A 21,336-nucleotide genomic window follows, 5' to 3' on the forward strand; every position below is an offset into this window, starting at 1 on the left:
GAATGTGTGCAGGCAGTAGCCACTACTGCTTTATTAGTAGAAGAAAGCAGGAAGCTTACCTTTGGGGAATGATAGAAGTTAGCACCCCTCACCAAGTCAAAACCATTTTAGCCCAAACCATGGGAAAATGGCTAACTGATTCAAGAATACTGAAGTATGAGGCAGTTTTAATTGAAAAGGATGATTTGATTTTAACTACCAGCCCTTGCCTTAACCCAGCGAGCTTTTTGTGGAAAAGAAAAAGTAGAGGCGAAGGATCAAGAACTTACACACGAATGCATAGATGTAATTGAGTACCAGACTAAGATACGACCTAACTTAAGGGAAGAACCCCTATCTGGAGGTCTTCATTTGTTTGTAGATGGTTCTTCAAGGGTGGCAGGAGGAAAGAGGCGTAATGGATATACGGTGGTGGGTGGAGTGAGCCAACAAGTAAAAGCATCTGAAAAATTACCTAGTGCATGGTCCGCTCAAACATGTGAGATGTATGCCTTAAACCAGGCACTAAGATTAATTGGAGAAAGGGGAAGGAACAATTTATACAGACTCTTGTTATGCCTTTGGGGTAGTGCATACCCTTGGTAAAATTTGGGGAGAACGAGGACTAGTAAATAGCAAAGGGAAAGAACTTGTACATGAAGCGCTTATAAAACAGGTGTTAGCAAATATACTAATACCAAGTGAAATAGCAGTTGTACATGTTAAAGGCCACCAGAGAGGCAATTCAATTACTGCAGGGGGAAATAGATTAGCGGACAAAGTGGCAAAAGAGGCAGCCTTGGGGCAGGAGACCATTAAGATTTATAATCTTGTTCCTCAAGTACCGACAATAACAACCCCATTGATGTTCACTGAAAAAGAAAAAGAAGCAATGACAGAAGCAGGGGCAGTGGAGAAAGATGGTAAATGGATTCTGCCCGATGGAAGGGAAATGGTCAATAAACAAACTATGAGAGAAATAATGGCAGTGTTACATCAGGGAAGCCATTGGGGAACGCGAGCAATGTGTGATATAGTTTTGCAGCAGTATGGACGTTTTGGCATTTACACAGTAGCGAAGCAAATCTGCGACGGGTGTATTATTTGTAAGAAAATAAATAAGAAGACCCTTAGAAAACAACCTTCAGGGGGACGAGAAGCGGGGTTAAGGCCATTCCAAAGTATACAAGTTGATTTTACCAAACTGCCACCCATAGGCAGGTTTAAGTACCTCCTAGTCCTGGTAGATCACCTCACTGGGTGGGTAGAAGCTTATCCTTTAGCCTCTGCAACAGCTGCAGGAGTGATAAGAGTAATGCTAGAGCAAATAATTCCTAGGTATGGAATAGTGGAAAATGTGGATTCAGATCAAGGAAGCCATTTTACCTCCAAGGTGCTACAGGGAGTGATGGAAAGTTTAGGGATAACATGGGATTATCACACTCCCTGGCACCCCCCATCATCCGGAAAGGTTGAAAGAATGAATCAAACCATTAAGAGGCAACTATCTAAATTAGTTCTTGAGACAAAATTGCCATGGATCAAGTGCTTACCAATAGCACTATTAAGAATCCGGACCTCCCTTAGAAAGGATACTGGTCTCTCACCTTATGAAATGCTTTTTGGACTACCTTACACTGGAGGTAGGGAAGGTGTGCCCACATTTGAAACCAAGGACATGTTCCTTAAGAAATATACACGGGGGCTGTCATCTTCTCTCGCTTTCCTCAGAGCTAAAGGCCTTCTTGCTCAAACTCCGCCGTTGGAATTTGTCGTCCATCCGTATAAACCAGGGGACTGGGTACTAGTCAAATCCTGGACAGAGAGTAAGCTCCAACCGGAGTGGGAAGGACCATTCCAAGTACTCCTCACTACTGAAACCGCAGTAAGGACAGCAGAAAAAGGATGGACTCACTACACTCAGCTAAAAGGAGCAGTTGAACCCCCACCAACAGATCCGGTAGAACAGTGGACTGTACATTCTACTGACAGCCCGCTGTGAGTAACCCTAAAGAGACAATGAGCCGTGGGTTGGGGCGGGATGATCCAGTCGGGAGATATAAATCTGTGTACGGCATGAATTTTAAGAAGCATTTTGCGATGATACTGGTCATAGGGGCGGTGTTGTGCTTCCCACTAGGAAGCTGGAGTGTACGCCTAGATCACATACGAAGTGCACACCCAGATTACCCGGTTAGACCTGCCATAAATATCACTAAAGGAAATACCCCACAGACTGTACGCTTTGATGCCTGTCAAGTACTGAAGTGTGGGAATCTAGAGGCCCAAAGATGGTTGAGTGGTGAAAACAAGTACCTGTGCCCAGAAACTTGGAGGGTCGCAGAGGGATATCACGAGGCTGCACCTTGTGACCGATGGAGTGAAGTGTGGTGGACCACCCAAATTGGAGGGTGGACCGTTGATGACAAGTGGATTAAGTCTTCTTATTATTACCCTCTCAAAAAGAAAATACATTTTTACAAAGGATCACCTTCCCCAGAGTGTGGCCTTTTAGAATGTAATCCCCTGTTGATAACTATAACCCAGGGGGATGATACGGCTAACCTAATATATGGAATAGGAGCAGATGTGTCTGGAAGAGATCCAAGGGGAAGATTTAGAATAGACGTACTGGAAAACAGCAGTCAAGCAGAAGGGACAACTATGACTACTAAACTCCCAGTAATACAACAGTGGGAACCACCGAATGATCCAGCTTTGGTCACGGTTACCGAGATTAAAGATTTTAGACAAACATTTGGGATTGAGACAGGGAACGGTGAGACGAATGCTTGGGTAGAATGGGTAAAATATACTGTTAATAGTCTGAACCAAAGCAATCGCTATGCTTGTGCCTCAGGAAGGCCCACAGCACAGATCGTCCCTTTTCCCTTAGGGTGGACGAAAGATTCCGTAGGGATGTGGTGTATGATAGCATTATACCAAGAAAAGACCGCCTGGGGAAATGAGACTTGTCATTAACTTTCCTTACTGTTTCCTGCCTTGGAGTCTAGGGATGTTAAAGTGCCACCAGTATTTTCCACAGCGATTGGTAACCATCCAGGCAGAATCCTCTGTGAAGCGCATTTTTATTCACGTTCTTGCAAGAGCGGGTGACCTAGCAAGTAGGCACACCTTCAGTTCTTGAAACACACCTTTTTATTCCCTAATCCCGGCCGAATTTTTCCCTCCCCTGTTTCCCATTGGTTAGGTACTCCAGAGTTCACAGTCTGCCCGAGGCGCCTAAAATTCTTCCCGCATGTCCTGCCTCTGTTTACTTCTCCTTATGCTACACCTAAAGGGATTATCTGACTAGTTTATTTCCTTCCTTTTTGGTAAAAAAAATTGCCCAATGTCATTAGCCCTGGTTAAATGTTTGACTACCCTTCTAGTCACTAATCCAGTAGGAATCAGTTTGTCCTTTTGTCTGTGTGATGAGAGATGTTCTACAAGCCTTTGCTGGAGCCTCTTTGTCTTAGTCATTCCCTTATCATGTCACCTCTGATGGAAACGGCTTTTCTCCTCTGCAAAAGCAATACCTATCCAGTTGACTTGATCTCTCACTTGATCCTCCTCAACCAAGGGGAAGTCTTCCTTCATCCAGACTTTCCCTGTTACCTCCAACGTCTGGGACTCCCGAGGGTTGGGCTGAGCAGTAAAGACCAAAGCAAAGAAGGCATTCAGCAACTCCGCCTTCTCCGCATCTTCTGTCACCATGGCTCCTGTTTCATTCAACAGTGGGCCCACAACTTCTCTGGTCTTCCTTTTGCCTCCGATATACTTGAAGAAACCCTTTCTGTTGACCTTGACATGCCTTGCCAGATTTAATTCCAAGGAGGCCTTGGCTTTCCTTGTTTCATCCCTGCTTACTCTGACAGCATTCTTGCAATCTTCCCAAGTGGTCAGTCCCTTCTTCCACGTGCTGTAAACGTCCTTCTTCCACTTGAGCTTTTTCAGAAGCTCCCTGCTCAGCCATGCAGGTCTCCTGCATCCCTTAGCCAATTTCTTGCTCTTTGCGATGCACCGATCCTGAGCTTGGAGAAAGTGGTGTTTGAATACCAACCAGCTCTCTTGAGCCCCCTTGCCTTCCAGAGCCCTAGTCCATGGGATCTCTCCAAGTGGTTTCTTGAAGAGGTTAAATTTAGTCCTCCTGAAGTTCAAGTTTGCAATCCTACTTGTTGTTTTGTGAATACTGCCCATGATCCTGAACTCTATCTTCCGTGGTCACTATAGGCAAGGCTGCCCCCAACCTTCATGTCCTCCACCAGTCCCTCTGTGTTTGTCAGTACTAGGTCCAGTAGTACTCCTCTCCTTGTTGGCTCCTGGCCTCAAAGGGAGAGTGGGGGGAGCTTAGGACAGAGCCTAAAACAGGTTCAGCCTTCTGTCTCTGACACAGTTTCCTCTATGAAGTTCATCAATCAACAGCTTTTCTTGGCTTTTTTTTTTTTTTTTAAAATAAGGGCACAGCTCGGCAGAGCTGGCCCCTAGTTTCATGGCTGGGCTGACACAGCCTCTTCCCCACAGCTGGCAATATGGCCTGCAGCTGACTGATGTGCAGGTTAACCATGACACCACCCAGCTCCTGGCCAGCTCCCCTGCTATATATTGGGCATGGCATCATGTTGTATGGAATACCTGTGTCCTGTTCCAGCTCCTTGCGAAAATTAACCCTATCCCCTCTGGAACCAGGACACTCAGCTGGGGAGCCCTGGCAGTAGGAGAGCGAGCAAGAGCAATTTTGCCTTCGAAGGCAAGGAAACTTCTTGTTTGTCTTTCTAAAATGCAGAGCATGCATTTTTCAAAAAGCTTATTTCCTCTTGGATTCAGCTTAGAGTTTTTCTTTTCTGATGCCAGAATTCTGAATTCTTGGGGTGGGAAGAAAGAAAAGAGGGGGAGGGGGAATTTCTAATGGAAATCCTTACAGTCTTAACCACTTTCTGTGGTATAATGCTTCCTGTAACCTATATGGCCAAATGCCAGCATGACATCTAATACACACTTAGCTGCTGAAAGTTCAAGCTAAGGGGACTGCTGTGTTGGAATATGCCAGGGAAAGAAAATGAGTTCAAGTGCTAAATTGCCATTGAGCCTGAGGGAGAGTATTAGTAACTTCCAAGAAATAAAGTGAAGGTTTCAGTGTTTGGTTAGATTTGGTGGTCATCTCCTGCAGTACCAAGATGGGCACGTGGGAACCAGTAGACACTCAGCAGCTTGTAAATAGAATATAAAAATAGGCAAAAATTCAGGAGTTCACTGATCAAGTTTGCCAAGTGATGTTCTCAGCAAGCATAAATTTCTTCCATCAAACAGTGCTCAGTGTGCAACTCTCACGCTACCCACTGAGAAATGTTTTACTTTGCATGCCAAAGTCCCTTACCTCTACTGGACGCTGAGAACTTCTTTACACCCCCCTGTCCTGGTAATGTAGAGTAAGAGAGTGCTGGCTGCCCCCCGAGAGGGTGGGTGGGGGGTATAGTGGGAGAGTAGCTGGGCTCCCTTTTGGTTTGATTTTTGCTTCCAGGCCTCAGAGCCAAGAGTGATGCTGCTGTTATATATAGGTTGGAAACACTAGGAGAATATTTAAATTCAACAGAGGCTGTGTTTTCACTCAAAAGCAAGAAAAAAGATGAAAGTGTCTTTCAAGATGGGGGGGGGCTAACTGATGCTTAGCTCCTCTCTTCAGTGCACCTGGTGTGGTGCTGAAGGAAATCGGCGGGTTTGAGCTGTGCTTCCTTTCCCAACACAGGCAGCCTGCACTCTGCTGCTGTACAACTCGTCAAGTCACCCAAAATTCTCCCCTTCCCATGTCCCCCTTCACCTTTTCCTTCTCACTGAGCCTTAGCTCCTCCGCAGCCCGCCCCAAGGTCTTGTTTGCGCTGCAGGATCAACATCAAGGGAATGTAATGCTGTGAAAAAAAAATAAAATGGCCGGCGGCCTTTTTATCTCTGTTTAAGCTGAGGCAGGTTGCTTCAGCCTGCTTTATAGAGATGTGGTTGGGAGGTGGTGGTTTTCTTACCTTTTCTGCTGATTCAGCATAAGCAACTGATGGTTTGGAGACCATTGATTCTCGCTAGTCAGATGGCCATGGAAAAGGCTATGGCAAGTGTTGTGAAACACGCTGGATCTTCTCCCCTGCTTCTTTTGGGGATGGAATAATTGACACGGTCTGATATTTCCTTCCCTAACTCAGGAACCTTTCAAATTTACTATCCACAGTTCAGTTACTCATTTAGTAGTTTCAAGCTTGTTATTGGACTGTCCTAGATTAAAACCACTTGATACTTCATTGGCTTTTGAGGCCAAGCATGGGCAGTGACCAACCCTCACGGCTGTGCCTGAGCCATGGTCCCACAAGCAGAGAGGTCTCCGTTTACCTCTGCATTGCTGAAAACTTCTAAGCATTTGGCTTTTCCACCAAAACGGTGATTGATCTTGACTTAATTGCAGGGCCAGCATCTGCTGCACGGGAGCCTGTGTGAAGTGCAGTGACATGACTCCACATGGCAAAGGGGCTTCGGTGTCTTTTTCAGGGCTTGGGACTGATCTTACTTTGAGTCTCCACATTTCCTTCCCTCCCAACTAATGGGGAGTCTCACCACATATATAAAATTTGTTAAAAGCTAATGGGGAAATTGCCCTTCCCTCTCCTAAAAACAGGAGTCTACGGGCTCATGCTTTGTTAAAGAGAAGTCTGATCAGTAAGCTCTCACCAATATCAAAAAGCAAATCACAAATCCCCCATATTCTGCCAAAGCAACCCACATCAAGGCTTTTATAAACTGACTTATTTTTGGCTTTTTTGTGGGTAACAAAATACGCTTAATAGTCTGAGTCTCCCATCAGTAGCCTTCCCTTCTACCTCCTGTCACACAGATCTTCTGCACTATTTTCTTGTCCCTATTTCTACACCCTAACATCAGTAATGCCATCAGAAGTATTATTTTTACATAAGTTTGGTTATGAATGAGCATCTTTGATTTTCTTAATAAATGGGAAAGATGCATGAGCAAATGGCATAGTTAATTTACTGTTGAAAAGATTAGGGATCTTATCCTCTTCCTCAGCTTGCAGTAGGCAGTGGTAACCTCTTATGGTAACTGCTTCCCCTTATATGACCCTAAGACAATTTTAAAGGGGAAAAAAAAATCTGTGCAGGTTTTGAGAAATCATCTGGTTATAATTTTAAACAATTAATTCTCCTACCTCAGTTTGGGGTATCCCAGGTACATCGGAATCTGCATATGGCTGTGGTCCTCTGCAGTGACTGCAGGTGTGGAGGTATGGACTTCGCCTTGGTGCATTGTCCATGAACAACCCTTCCCAACATCAACAGCCATGCTTCCAACTTATCCCAAATTCCCTCTGCTTGTGTGAACCTGCATTGAGTGAGGTGTCTGAGTAGGCTTTTTTAAGCATTGATCTTTTTATTGTTAGGAATTTTTCTTCTGTTTGTTTTGCAACATTTCCAAGCAGGCCAGAGGTGATCTCCAAGGCACTCAGGCTTGCAGAGTCTCTCCTTTCTTTTTGTGCAAAGACCTTACTTCTGGTCAGCAGTTTGTGTTCAGTGGGGTCTACAGTCAGACAGGTAGATGAAGAGCAGCTTCAGAGTCAGATCTTGGGCACCACATTGTGGGTACCGTAACTGGCACTCCCTTCAGCGCCTTGGCACTACCCTCACCCCTTTTCCTATAGCCAGTGTGGAGCGCTATGACCACCACGTCAGCTGGCCTGAGCCTGCCTTGTTAGCTCTGATCTGATTAAAATGGGATTACATTTCACAGGGCTGAAGGCATCTGTTATACAGCTGCTGAGTAGGAGGCTGTGGCTTTGCTTGTCCATCAGTGGATGAAGCAGTCAAAATAGCATGGTGACCTGGGGGTATTCCTGCTGGGTAGGGGTTTGTCAGGGAAAGTTTGCATATGTGAAAGCCTCCTTGGGTTAAGCTAGCATAGTGTATTTGTACAAATATTTTAAGCATTAAATTATTCTGGTAGCATATTGACATATTTGGAAATATGAGCAATAAAGGCAGGTTTATTTTGCCTGGCTGGTGCAATGCCCTTGGGCTGAAGCGTTAATCTCTTGTGGTTGTGCAGAAGATGAGAATGATCAGGATTGCTGCCACTGAGGAAGTGACCTGCCTGCGCTGCCTGCATGGTGTCGCGCAAGGCTAATTCCTCCCTGCCTTTACCCTTTTTTCTCTTCCTCTCTTAAAATGTTGTTGCTCGGTTTTGCTGCTCCATGGGAGCCTGTTGCATTGCCACCTCATTGATCACAGTAGCTTAATTTCTTCTTTCTTCAGCAGCACTTAAAAGCTTTTTTGCTATTTTGCTTGGAAATGAGAAGATAGTTTCAGGCTTTGCAGTGGAAATTGGCTTTGTTAGTATTCGCTGCTGTTTAATATTGCACAACAACAGCTGCACAGGAGACTGTCAAAACTAAATAACATGACTTCACTTAGCTAAACAAGCATCTGCCCAACTGTTGTCTCGAGGGTTGTTTCCAAGGATGGAATGAAAAGGTTTTTACTCACATCTGACCCCAGCAATGATCAGCCTATAATGTGGCATACAAATGCCCATAACAATAGATCGGTCTGTTGGTTTTCCATTATGTTAGCCTAGCAGCACTACTGCAGTGTATAAAAATGAGGAGGAGCAATTGCTTCCTGCAGTTCCAGGCCCTTAGAAGGGGAAAAGTTCTTGGTTGTTTTACTTTGGTGTTTTAGGACAAAGGAGTTGCTTTTACATCATTTGAATATAGAAGGGCTGATGTTTAATAGGTTGTCGATGCTGTAATCAGGAAGTCTAATTAATAATTTTATTCTAATAATCCAAATAAAATTAAACCCCATCTAATTTTTTTATTTCTCTTTGAAAGCAGGTAATTAGGGATTGATAATAAAATGTTATGTGGGCAAATTGCCTTCAGTGAAACATGGGAAAATGTTCTCTTGTAAGAAAGGCAGGTATTGCTTTTGCAGAGGAGAAAAGCCGTTTCCATCAGAGGTGACATGATAAGGGAATGACTAAGACAAAGAGGCTCCAGCAAAGGCTTGTAGAACATCTCTCATCACACAGACAAAAGGACAAACTGATTCCTACTGGATTAGTGACTAGAAGGGTAGTCAAACATTTAACCAGGGCTGATGACATTAAGCAATTTTTTTGTTACCAAAAAGGAAAGAAATAAACTAGTCAGATAATCCCTTTAGGTGTAGCATAAGGAGAAGTAAACAGAGGCAGGACATGCGGGAAGAATTTTAGGCGCCTCGGCCAGACTGTGAACCCTGGAGTACCTAACCAATGGGAAACAGGGGAGGGAAAAATTCAGCCGGGATTAGGGAATAAAAAGGTGCGTTTCAAGAACTGAAGGTGTGCCTACTTGCTAGGTCACCCGCTCTTGCAAGAACGTGAATAAAAATGCGCTTCACAGAGGATTCTGCCTGAGCCTATTTCATTCGGACCGGAACTTATTTCTCACACTCTGCTGACAGACTTATACCAAAGAGGTTTAGATGAAGTCTCTGGATAAAAAAAGTCATTTAAATAGTTTTCTGTTGTCATTCCTAGGCATTTGGCGGCATTGTGTAGCAGTCTTTCAGACCTCTGTTTTAAGGAATCCTAATTTAGGTAACTTAGAGCTGATGACAACTAACAAGAAGGGAAATGAAAGTATGAAAAATTATCATACTGTTTTAAAGAAGTGGGATAGAGCTAATTAAGAAGTAGGAACAAGAGCATGCATGCAGCAGAAGCTGCACCCCCCAGCAGTGCAGCTGTGGTCAGAGAAGAGGTTAAATCTAGAACAGAACAAGCCTGAGCTCTGCAAACCTGTAGAGGAGCACAGTGGAAAACAGCCTGTAATGTTTTCAAAATGAATTTGTTCCTCCCAGCAGGTGGAACAAACAGTAATTAATCCACAGGTAGATGGGCTGTGAATTAAAACTCTCATTTACTGTATGTTAGCACGAGGAACTGGATGTTGGAGTGGGAGACGGACCCGGAGTAACGATGGAGTCTCAATATGAGTATGATCGTTCTCCCTTTATTCCAGTTTTCACAGAGTAGATATAGACAGGCAATAAGAGCATGCACTAGTGGCAGCTATATGATTGGCTTACAGTCTCTGTTCACGCGCTGTCCATGCAGTTCATTCACAGATCAGATTGGTTACAAGAATTCACATAGTAAATTGCTTAGTCATTAGCACAACATGTTTTCTACCTTCTCAGTTCCCATTTTTCCCATGTACTAATTCCATCTTCTACCACCTGTTTTGCCCTTAATCTAATCTCTCACAGTAGGGAGGCTGGCTCACATGACCATTTTCTCTCAGACACATTCCTACAATACCCCCTTTTTCTTCTTGAGCCAGCCAGACCTTATGCATGGCATTTTCTATCATGTCAGTCACTTTGCGGAGAACACATGAGGCTACCATAATCAATAATAATATAACCAACAGTAGCATGAGCCCTTGCTTTAGTAAGTCTGATAACCATCCTGTTATACCCCATGAGTTTGACCAATCATCGAAACCATTTTTGACCGCTTTTAATTTGGACATGTTATCCTTGTTGTGAAAAAAACAGAATCAAAAAGAACCCTGCTAAGGCAATAAATACCCAGATTCCTAAATTTAGCCCAGAAAGCCAATTTCTTTGGATTTACCCACGAGAAATCCTTTTGTAATATTTCAAATACATTGCGGTTGCTGACAGCACAAGCGACCCTGGAAAAACAATCGTGGTAACATTTCGATCATCATAGTTACTGGTTTTGAAAAGGTATGTGGCAAAAATACCCACTCTAACGCAGTCAGGCTCTTTGCGAGTGCATCATCCCACTGTCCTATCAGGGCATAAAGTTGAAATTCTTGTAGGAAGGTGTTCAATGCGTCTTGCAGCAGTAGTAGACTATATCTTATCTTGCAACATACTGTAATGCCTTCGGAGCTGTTGGGGTTAATGAACATAGAACTTGGGGAGGGGGGGGGCGGGGGCAGACACAGTGCTTCAGGGCATCCCCTGTACCTTCAAAGTGTGCTCATGTCTCTCTCCCGAGAGAGACACCTCTGAGAGGTCACCTCTGACCCGAGACAGCCTCCTTATATCCTGCACTGGATTGAGTGGAGAAGTACAGGCTAGAGTCATTGCATGCATGGCCAGCGCATGCAGCAAGTCCCACCAGACTCTCCTGCACTGGATCGAGTAGAAAAGTACAGGCTAGAGTCGCTGCACACGTGGCCAGCGTATGCAGCGAGTCTCACCAAACTCATGATCCAGCTTTGCTAACAGCAGCTGTCTGATACGTGACTACATTGTTGTAATCCCTTCTTGTTATCTTCTTCTGTGAAGGTCGGGTTCTCATGGATACACACATAGTTTTTAGAGCAACATATTCTACAACTTGTTCAAGGGTACGATGCAAAGCGGCATCTACAGCTGATCGTATAATGCTTATTAAACACGGCAAACAGCATACTAAACATAACAGACAAATTCCTTCCACACAGGCAATGAGTATAATTTGCTTCAACCAACCCCACCCCCAAGTCCATCCAGCAAAGAGATTTCACCCAGTGGCCTCCACAAGTTGCTGGTTCGGTCGGTGCAGTTCCTGCAGCTGGGCATGGATGGATGTGGAGTGGTCACTTAGATTCATACAACACAGTCCTTTAAAATCTTGACAGCCATGTCTGTGAGCTGAAAGCAAAAAATCAGTAGCAGTTCTGTTTTGCAGCGTCGCATATCGAATACTATCTACATCTAGCAATAACTCAGAAATAGCTGTACTAGTAGCATTGTTAAACTTATCCTTGGCAGCAAGAGAGTCCTTGTTATCACGAATCCTTGGCAGCAAAAGAGTCCTTGTTAGCAAGAGCGCATGCGGACTCCCTGTTCTTGCTGGTACTGTGCTTTGATCTTCCTCCACAACAGGCCAAGATTCCCAAGCAGCTGGATAAGGTGTCTGTGAGTCCATTACAGGCTTATGTCATCCAAATGTTTTTCTTGCAAGCACCCGAGACTGAATAACAATTGGTGTGATATATGTGTTTTCCAGCACCCAGATGCGAGTCCCTTGAGTGTATTTACAATCCTCCTCACCGATCTTCCGTTGCTTTCCCATATTCCACCCCCTTGCTCAAGAGACCGCTTCTGCTGGGTTCATTTTAGTCTCGCAGGGTATAACACAGAGCAATCTACTAAGGCATGCAATAACATAGACACATATAGGAAAAAACCAAAAACATATCTCTATGGTACTGCTTTGAATCAGGTGTCCTATTTCTCTTTTTCTGATGCTTTCTCGTAATGCTTATGGCATACTTTTGTGCTAACGTGGCACATTTCCCATCTAATTGTTCCTGTTTGGTTTCTCTCTTTTTTTTTTTTTTCCTCTTTTTTTCCCTTTTTTTTTCTCTTTTTCATTTTTTCTTTTTTTTTCTTTTCTCTTTTTTCTTTTTTTTTTCCATCCCTTACGACTGACATAAAAGTCTGCCTTTGAAACAAGAGCTCAGTTTCTCATTTTTCCTTAAGTTTCTCATTTTCATACAGAGCATCCTATAGATTTTGGCTCAACTCCTTTTCCCAATCAACCATGATCTCATAGACAAACAACAAACAACTAGCGATACGCCCTGCATGGGCGAGCCGTTCCCGAGACCGTAAGCGTGTCGGCTAGTGAAAACTCCCCCAATATTCCAGGACTTCCATCGGTTCTACAGCCCATCCTGGTCTATCTGCCTGGGGCGCGCTCGCCTTACGTCTAAACACTGTGTATATACAAACTTCTTCACTTGACGGAGTGTCAGCCCTAGTTGCATACCAGAACAGTACCACACCGGGCAGAACACCTGCTCAAGGGGAGTCACCTAACGACACTGCACACAACAAAAAGCAAACAGTAGCACACATGCTGATCAGCAGGTATAAGCTGGCGCCCACACACACTTACACAGCAGACATACAAAACCAGCACTTCTATCTCAGGGAGACGACTGGGGAGGGGAGGGGGCGAGGCGGGCAATGGCAGGAGCAAACAGCTCTGGCTCTGTCCTTCTCTGCTGACACTCTGCCTCCTCCATCGGCCTCAGGTGGAGCAGAGGGGATCAGCAGGGGATCGTCCCAGACCTTCGGACCTGGCCTGTTCGATCCCCCTCCCGTGGGTTGTAATGCTGCAAAAGCCCCGGCTGCCGTGGCTCACTCCGCCTTCGTATCTTGTAAGGTCAATAACACCAACCACCATGTCGTCGCTAACGGTGATGCCTCTTTGTCTCCTTTACTTATCACTTCCCACAGTTTTTTCCCAACAGCCTCCCATATTTCTGGTTTAAAAGCTCTCTGGGGCTCTGGTGCGAATCCGTTCTCTCTGCACCAGGTTAACAACCTTCGGAGCATACGCTCATCGTATTTCACCCCTCTCTTAGAGAGGATATGCAGGAGAAGTCTTAATATTGTCCCTTCTTCTTTTGTTACTTGTTGCCCCATCTCCTGCCCCATTTAATCAGTTTGAGCAACAGTTTCGCTGGTGTTTCAATCCCTCTCTTAGAGAGGATCCCAGCGAGTAGCGTGGCCGCAGCTTCTGTTTCCATAGCTGCGCCTGGGAGGTGAGGAGCGACCTCACGCCGTTGTCTGCTCCCGCTGATGCACCCAAGCAGCACGTCTCCCAGCCGAAGTTTCCCACTCCCCTCCTCTAGCTGCTTACCGCAGTCTCGGAGAACTCAGTCACGCTGAACCATCCTCTGCTACCAGATGTTGGAGTGGGAGACGGACCCGGAGTAACGATGGAGTCTCAATATGAGTATGATCGTTCTCCCTTTATTCAAGTTTTCACAGAGTATATAGAGACAGGCAATAAGAGCACGCGCTAGCGGCAGCTATAGGATTGGCTTACAGTCTCTGTTCACGCGCTGTCCATGCAGTTCATTCACAGATAAGATTGGTTACAAGAATTCACATAGTAAATTACTTAGTCATTAGCACAACATGTTTTCTACCTTCTCAGTTCCCGTTTTTCCCATGTACTAATTCCATCTTCTACCACCTGTTTTGCCCTTAATCTAATCTCTCACAGTAGGGAGGCTGGCTCACATGGCCATTTTCTCTCAGACACATTCCTACAACTGGAAAGATTCCTTGCAGAAAACTTTTCTTCAGGCAGAGCACCAGATTTTTGTTCTCTGTTCTTCCTCTTGAAGATTGGCTTCTGTTCAAAGACACTGGGACAAGAGCAAAAACTGATTTATTAAGAAAAAGAAATTTGTATCATTAATATTTGCTGTCCTCCTGCCAGATACATCTCAAGGCAAACTGTTGGCAGGAGATAATTGTTGCTTCATCAGAATATGCTGACATAAAATTATACAACACAAAACTGAGCTTTGTTCTTCTACAACTAACAAAATCTTAAGTGCTTTAATCTTAATTTACAGCATTAAATGGCTTAGAGAGCAGCACAATACAGATTAAATACAGAAGTAATATTTGAATGAGTCCAGTGTAAGAATAACTGAGTCAAATTCAAGAAACTTGAGAGTTATAGTAGTTAATTGATCCAGAAAGCAACTTTTATACACAAAGCCGTAGATTGTGCTAGGAGCTGGTCTTGTGTTCCTGTGCACTTTGAGCATAAATGAATGCCAAGGATAAGGTGCTTGTCTCCCCTTTCTGGCCCCTTGCAAGCTCCAGGCCATGCTCTCTCACATCTTTCATTTATTAGCAGGATATTTTGCTCCTGGGTCTGTGTAGCCCATCCAGCGCCCTCCTCCACCTTACCCCCTGGGGACTCTTCAGAAAACAAAACCATACACCCCCATGCTGCCTTGTGGTGTCCAAAAGCAACTGAAAATCCATTTCTCTTCCTTTGACATTGTGGTGGGTTGACCTTGGCTGGATGCCAGGTGCCCACCGAGCCGCTCTATCACTCCACCTCCTCAGCTGGACAGGGGGAGAAAAATAAGATGAAGGGCTTGCAGGTCGAGATAAGGACAGGGAGCGATCACTCACCAATTACCATCATGGGCAAAACAGACTCGACTCGGGGAAATTAATTTAATTTATTACCAATCAAATCAGAGTAGGATAATGAGAAATAAAATCAAATCTTAAAAACACTTTCCCCCCACCCCTCCCTTCTTCCCGGGCTGAACTTCACTCTCAATTTTCTCTACCTCTTCCCCCCAAGTGGTGCAGGGGGGACAGGGAATGGGGGGTTGCAGTCAGTTCATCACACATTGTCTCTCCTGCTTCTTCCTCCTCACTCTCTTCGTCTGCTCCAGCATGGGGTTCCTCCCACAGGAGACAATCCTCCACTAATTTATCCAGTGAGGGTCCTTCCCACGAGCTGCAGTTTTTCACAAACTGCTCCAGCGTGGGTCCTTTCCATGAGTCCTTTCCATGGGGTGCAGTCCTTCAGGAATAGACTGATCTAGCCTGGGCCCCCCACAGAGTCACAGGTCCTGCTATGAGCCTGCTCCAGTGTGGGCATTTTTCCTTCCCTTCCCTCTGCATCTGTGTTCCCAGGAGCACAGAGATAGTTCTTTTTTTTGGGTCTCTGGAAACTGCTGCTCTGATTACAGGTAGTTGGACAGTTAAGATTGCTGTCTTCTGCTTTAGCCCACAGTTTGCTCTGTTGATGAGTGGTAAAGCATCTTGTGTGTATTTTGTTTAAGCTGCAGGAATCATTGAAATGAGCTCTGTAGCTCTTTTGTAGTTACTAGGAAGCAGAAAGCAAAGCTCCTCTTGATCTTTTTATACAACCACCCCTTTTTGGGCAGGGAGGGAGAATCAGGAAGGGATCTTTGTACCTTGCACAGCTCAGCCATTGTGCTGGGTACTGGAGCTTTGAGCTGAATGTGTGGAGTCTGCCTCTTCATTTGCCGTTAGCATGAAAGCCAAAGAATGTCATTTCTGTTGTGGGTATGTTGAATTGGCTTAATTGAATCATCTTTATTCACTTTTCCTAGCAAGTAGGAACCAGGTATTAATGAAATGAGAAATTATGATAAATATTAGCGATAGTGAGAAGAGGTGCATGTCCTGAGAAGCTTTCTGTCTGCACTAAAACGGAGTAGAAGGTAGGTTTGGTAGTGAAAACATCATTACTTTTTTTTCTTTTATTATGCTAGGCCAATATAGGACTCACAAAGTTAGCTATCTAAAGGAAGAAAAAAAACAACAGGTGAGAATCTAACTGTATTCACAGCCCATAATTAAGACTTTTCTCCTAATTTTGTTTTCAACTGTGAGAAAACAGCTGTAGTTTATCAAATTGTGGGCTACGATCAATATTTCTCCAGGATGAGTACACTTGACAGTGCTGCAGCCTATGAGGGGGCTGCGTTTTGGGTAATGGCTTTTCAGCTTGGGACATACATACCATGAACCAATAGCTTTCAGGAGTTGTTCAGTGCTCTGTTTTTGGTAAAAAGAGATAGATGTAACTTCTCAGTCCTGCTTGTGACTCAGCCATAAGCCAGGTTTGCAGTTAAACACAGGCTCTCTAAGTTTGTTAGTGATGGGGGGGGGTAAACTTTAAAAGCTTCCTTGGTGGCAGCAGCTATATTGACATTTCAGATTTGGTTTCTTACTTCAGTGATGGTCATTTTTAACTACCATAGGACTTGTGATCATTAGAGAAAAATGACAACTGGACCATACCAATGTACAGTCAGAAAAATACATTGTGTAGTCATGGTGGTTACACAGAACAGGAAACTATTGATGAAGAGAGGAGAAGAAACTGCTGGTTTTTAGTCTGAAACAGCTGCTGGGCTCAGCAGGATGAAAACAGCTTATCTATGTCTGTCCAAGATAAAGCAATAGTTTATACTTAATGTAGTTTGGCCAATCAGCCAGGAAACACTGCATAAAATTTGTCACTGGTTCTTAAATGTAAGCAGTGATGAAATCCCTTCACAGAGAATGGATATCACTCACTAATGAATTTTGCTGCCACGAATAATGACATTTAGTTCATTCATGCCAGTGGTGGTGTGTCACCATTGGAACAACACTGGAGGAAGGTCTTTCTTTTGTGAACTGTCTGGCATTCATAGGCATTAGTTTTAGATAGTTGGATGATGGTTTTTGCATTTTGTGTATATTAACTGCTACTAGCTAGGACCCAGTTTTTCTTTCTCAATGAGGAAGATTTTTTTCATCTGGCTGAACTTCTTTAAACAAACGATTAAGAAAACCTAACATACTGCAGAATGGGCTAGTGTAACTGAATTGAAGAAGATGCAAACAAGTCTTTACAGCTGTTCTTGGTAATCTGTTAGTATAGAGTAGAAAAAACAACTGTTTTATTTCTTAGTAGAAATTTTGGAATTGGATAAAATCTGTGGATGAACCAGTGCCGTACATAAAAAGCACAACTTTCAGCCCACTTCTAGAAGATGATAACACCTTTACCAGCTGTTTTCCTCAAGGTGCTAGGTTGAATAAAGGGCTTTACAGTGCAGAACAACTAAATCGGGGATCTGATTTAGTTGTGTACTGATTTAGTTTATGGGATCTGGAAGGCTGTATTCATTTTCTGGATAAACTGTGTTTAAGCAAAAACTATTTTGCATGACTCTTCTTATAAGTAAAATTTTAAAGAAAAGAGAAAGCAAATTTTGATACCTATGAGCTGTCCTGTTGTTTAATTACATACCTTTTAGGAAGGAGATCTGATTTTAGCTCATTGTGTCTCACAGAAGCCATCCCTGTAGCCTCCCCGCTACCAAAACCTTGACATGCAAACCCAATACACAGGGCTTATATGAAAGCATTGGAGCTACTCGCATATTAGGCATTTTGATTAAATCTCTCACCTTTGTACAAAGACATATCATGTGTACAGGGACTCTAACGTGACTTTTCATTTTCTTAATGAAGCCCTTTGCTTAGATACAGACTAGTCCTCATAGGAGAGAAAACTATCAATATGAGAGACAATCAGATGGGCAAAACAGCTAGTTTGAGCCATTTACTTCCAGGCTGAGGCACAGCAGGGTGTTCAGGTGGTTTAGCACAATCAGGAGTTGAGGCTTTTGCTCATGCATCACTAGAAATGTGATTCCCTTCTGCAGCAGTTGATCACCTGTCTAGAGGATCCCAGTGTTACCTATGCACTGGAGATGGGTACTTTGATCCGTTAGTTTGTGGCTGACTCCATAATCCTTTCATTGCAAAATCAGCTTATTGAACTGGCTGTATTATTTGTCTACTATGTCCTACTGCGGCCAAACAAGCAAATGCAGTTTGAGATATTTTTTTTTCCAGGCAAGAAAATCAAGGTAGGAAAAATCCAGAAGAAAAAGGCAAAAATATTTATGATGAATGACTAAATAAAGCTGAAAGAGGGTTAGCTAAATGCGAATTCAAAAGTGGATGCAAACATTCCTACGTATTTTAAAAGAGCAAGTATAAAGAGTAGGTAGAGATGCTCAAATGTTTTGCAAGCCCTGTATACCTAGCAATAATGCGTGAAAACAAAGGATGTAGAAGGAATACAGGGATTAAAATTAAGAATAAAGTCATTATCATATGAAATAAACCTTTCATAAGAAAAATCGTAGGATATCTCCTAGTTTAGATAAAACTGCATGGTATATACTAGGGAACAATCAGTAAAGGAAGGATGGATGGGAAAGTCATCTTCTCCCAATCCTGGTACTTATGAGTGAGTAGTCACCACGATAACCATTACTACATGTGCTGTGTTTGGTGTTAAACTGATCATTTGTTAAACTTCTCTTTTCTTTCTGTTTTTATTTCTAGGCCTCTTCCTTATTTTAGGCTTGACACTTTACCCCACAGGTTGGGGATGCCATAAAGCAATAAGCTATTGTGGACCTTATGCTTCTGCGTACAAACTAGGAGACTGCTCCTTGGGCTGGGCTTTCTACACAGCTATTGGTGACACTATTCTGACATTCATCTGTGCAGCCTTCTCGGCACAAGCTGAAATAGCCACATCCAGTGACAAAGTGCAAGAAGAAATAGAAGGAAAAAACCTTATCTGCCTCCTTTAACTCCAGTGGGAAAAACACCAGCACATGGATCTTAATTTGCTTTCCATTGACTGGACAAGCAGATCCGCTAACCTATTTCCACCATTTGTGTGATTGCATTCCAGCCCTGAACTAGTGAAATGGTCTTTCTTCCTTGCTGGGCAAAGAGGATCAAAGGATCCCAAGAAAGCAGAATGTAAATACTTGGGAATTTTTTAGTTTCATTCTATTATCAGGACGCAGTGGAATTTATTAATCTGATCAAGGAGGTGCGGAATCATGTGTATATAGCAGGAATGTTGTTGTTATAACTGATAAATTCTGATTGATTGGATTGGCTTACCTACCTTGGTCACTTTGAAGAATTTGGATTTAAAATAATAAAAGCCAGCACATGTTGTTTTTTTTCTTATACAAAGGAGAAGCCTATTTTAATTAGGCTTTGTTTCCAAGGGTTCCTCTCACCTGTGAATATTTCACCACCACCTGATTTGGTATCATACTTTTCATTGAGGTGCTTTTTGATACTGAACTTCCTTAAAGTACAGTGCCTTCTTGGATAGTAAGTATATGATGGAGAGAGCAAAGTTGACATGACACCATTTACACCAATCTTTAAGCAGTTAAAGTTGAGACCCTGCCAGGTTTCTTTGTCTTGAAACTTATAGTGTAAGGTGTGTGCCACTTGTTACTTAGCAGGTAAATTATTCTGATTTCATTGACTGGGAAAAGAAGCTGTTGTTACACTGTCTTTCACCTGATTCTGATAAAATTGTTAGAATTCCCATTGTTAGAAATATTTCTACAGCCTTTATTGGAAACTCCTGAAATCCCAAGCAGATGCCCACTCCCCACACCACAGCTGGGCATTATGTTGTGAATGTGAACAGCCTGGCCTGGGCTTCAGCCTCTCCTACAAATGTAGATCACACATTGGACTTTAACAGTATTATTCTTTCTCTTGCTACTGAAACGTCATTCCTACTCTACAGATCAGTATGTGTCATGTCCCAGAGACAGCTGAGTCTTTAAGATATTTACATTTTTTCAGGAAATCATGCCAAATTCTAAATGGGTGAGAAGATCTTTTCCCATTTTTTTTAACCACATGTAGTATGGACCCTTTTCCAACTAAATCAGCAGAAATAAAACAGACCTTGCCAAAAATTACGTACCTTTCTCAAAGGCAGTTGGTTGTATTACTTGTGGTGTCACATCACTTACTAGAACTATTTCTGAAAACAAATTTAAAAGGTATTTTAAAAAAAGGAATTATGGAACTGTGGCTTAAGAGCACTGGGAAGAATTAATTTGAGAAGTAATTGCAATGAAATAGTAAGTGAATTTTAGACTCCTCTTCTTACTTCTTGGTAATGTTTATCATCATCCAGTGCCAGTGTTCTCCATCACTTCACTGTATAATATGGAGCAGAGATTCTCATTTATATCTGGTCAGTCCATTAAAGTGTGCCATTAGTTATTTATAGATATTAAAAAATTGTTGTTACTGTACAGGTAGATAGCTAATTTCAATACACTGCTCAAGTCATTCACAATACAAGACTTGTTCAGCATTCACGACTGGAAGCCCAGGGCTAGCCTTGAGCATGGGTGAACACCAGCAATCACAGTATTTGAGCACCCCTTCAGTGCCTGCCGTGCAGCACAGACACCGCCTCAGCCCAGCCAAGCTATGGAGTAAACCAGGCCCAGCTCCCAGCTTGTGCACATCTGTGCCCAGTGTGCATTCAAGCCATGTGCTGGATGGATATGGAGGTGATCTCTAAGCCACTGTGCAAAAACCAAGGTAAATTTCTGCTGATATTAAAAAGAGATTGTTTCACCTGCTTCTGCAGCCACTTCCACAGTATTCTAGTTTAAAACGGGTCATTAACTTTTAAATATTTCATAGAATCATAGAATGGTATGGGTTTGAAGGGACCTTAAAGATCATCTAGTTCCAACCCCCCCCGGACATGGGCAGGGACACCTCCCACTAGACCAGGCTGCTCAAAGCCTCACCCAACCTGGCCTTGAACACTTCCAGGGATGGGACATCCACAACTTCTCTGGGCAACCTGTTCCACTGCCTCACCACCCTCACAGTGAAAAATTTCTTCTTAAAATCTAATCTAAATCTACCCTCTTTCATAGAATCATAGAATTGCCTAGGTTGGAAGGGACCTTTCAGATCATCTAGTCCAACCATCAACCTAACTCTGACAAAAAAAAAACCAACATCACTAAACCATATCTCTAAGCACTATGTCTACCTGTCTTTTAAATACCTCCAGGGATGGTGACTCAACCACTTCCCTGGGCAGCCTGTTCCAATGCTCAATAATCCTTTC

At 43.3% G+C, this 21,336-nt stretch overlaps 1 pseudogene; it reads left to right on the plus strand.

Moving 5' to 3' along the window:
- The first annotated feature begins 16,283 nt into the window (after positions 1 to 16,283).
- LOC141735622 (uncharacterized) lies at positions 16,284 to 20,866 on the plus strand (annotated as a pseudogene).
- The last annotated feature ends 470 nt before the right edge of the window (positions 20,867 to 21,336 follow it).

The sequence above is a fragment of the Larus michahellis genome, chromosome W, assembly GCF_964199755.1.
Source record: "Larus michahellis chromosome W, bLarMic1.1, whole genome shotgun sequence".
NCBI classification, from domain to species: Eukaryota; Metazoa; Chordata; class Aves; order Charadriiformes; family Laridae; genus Larus; species Larus michahellis.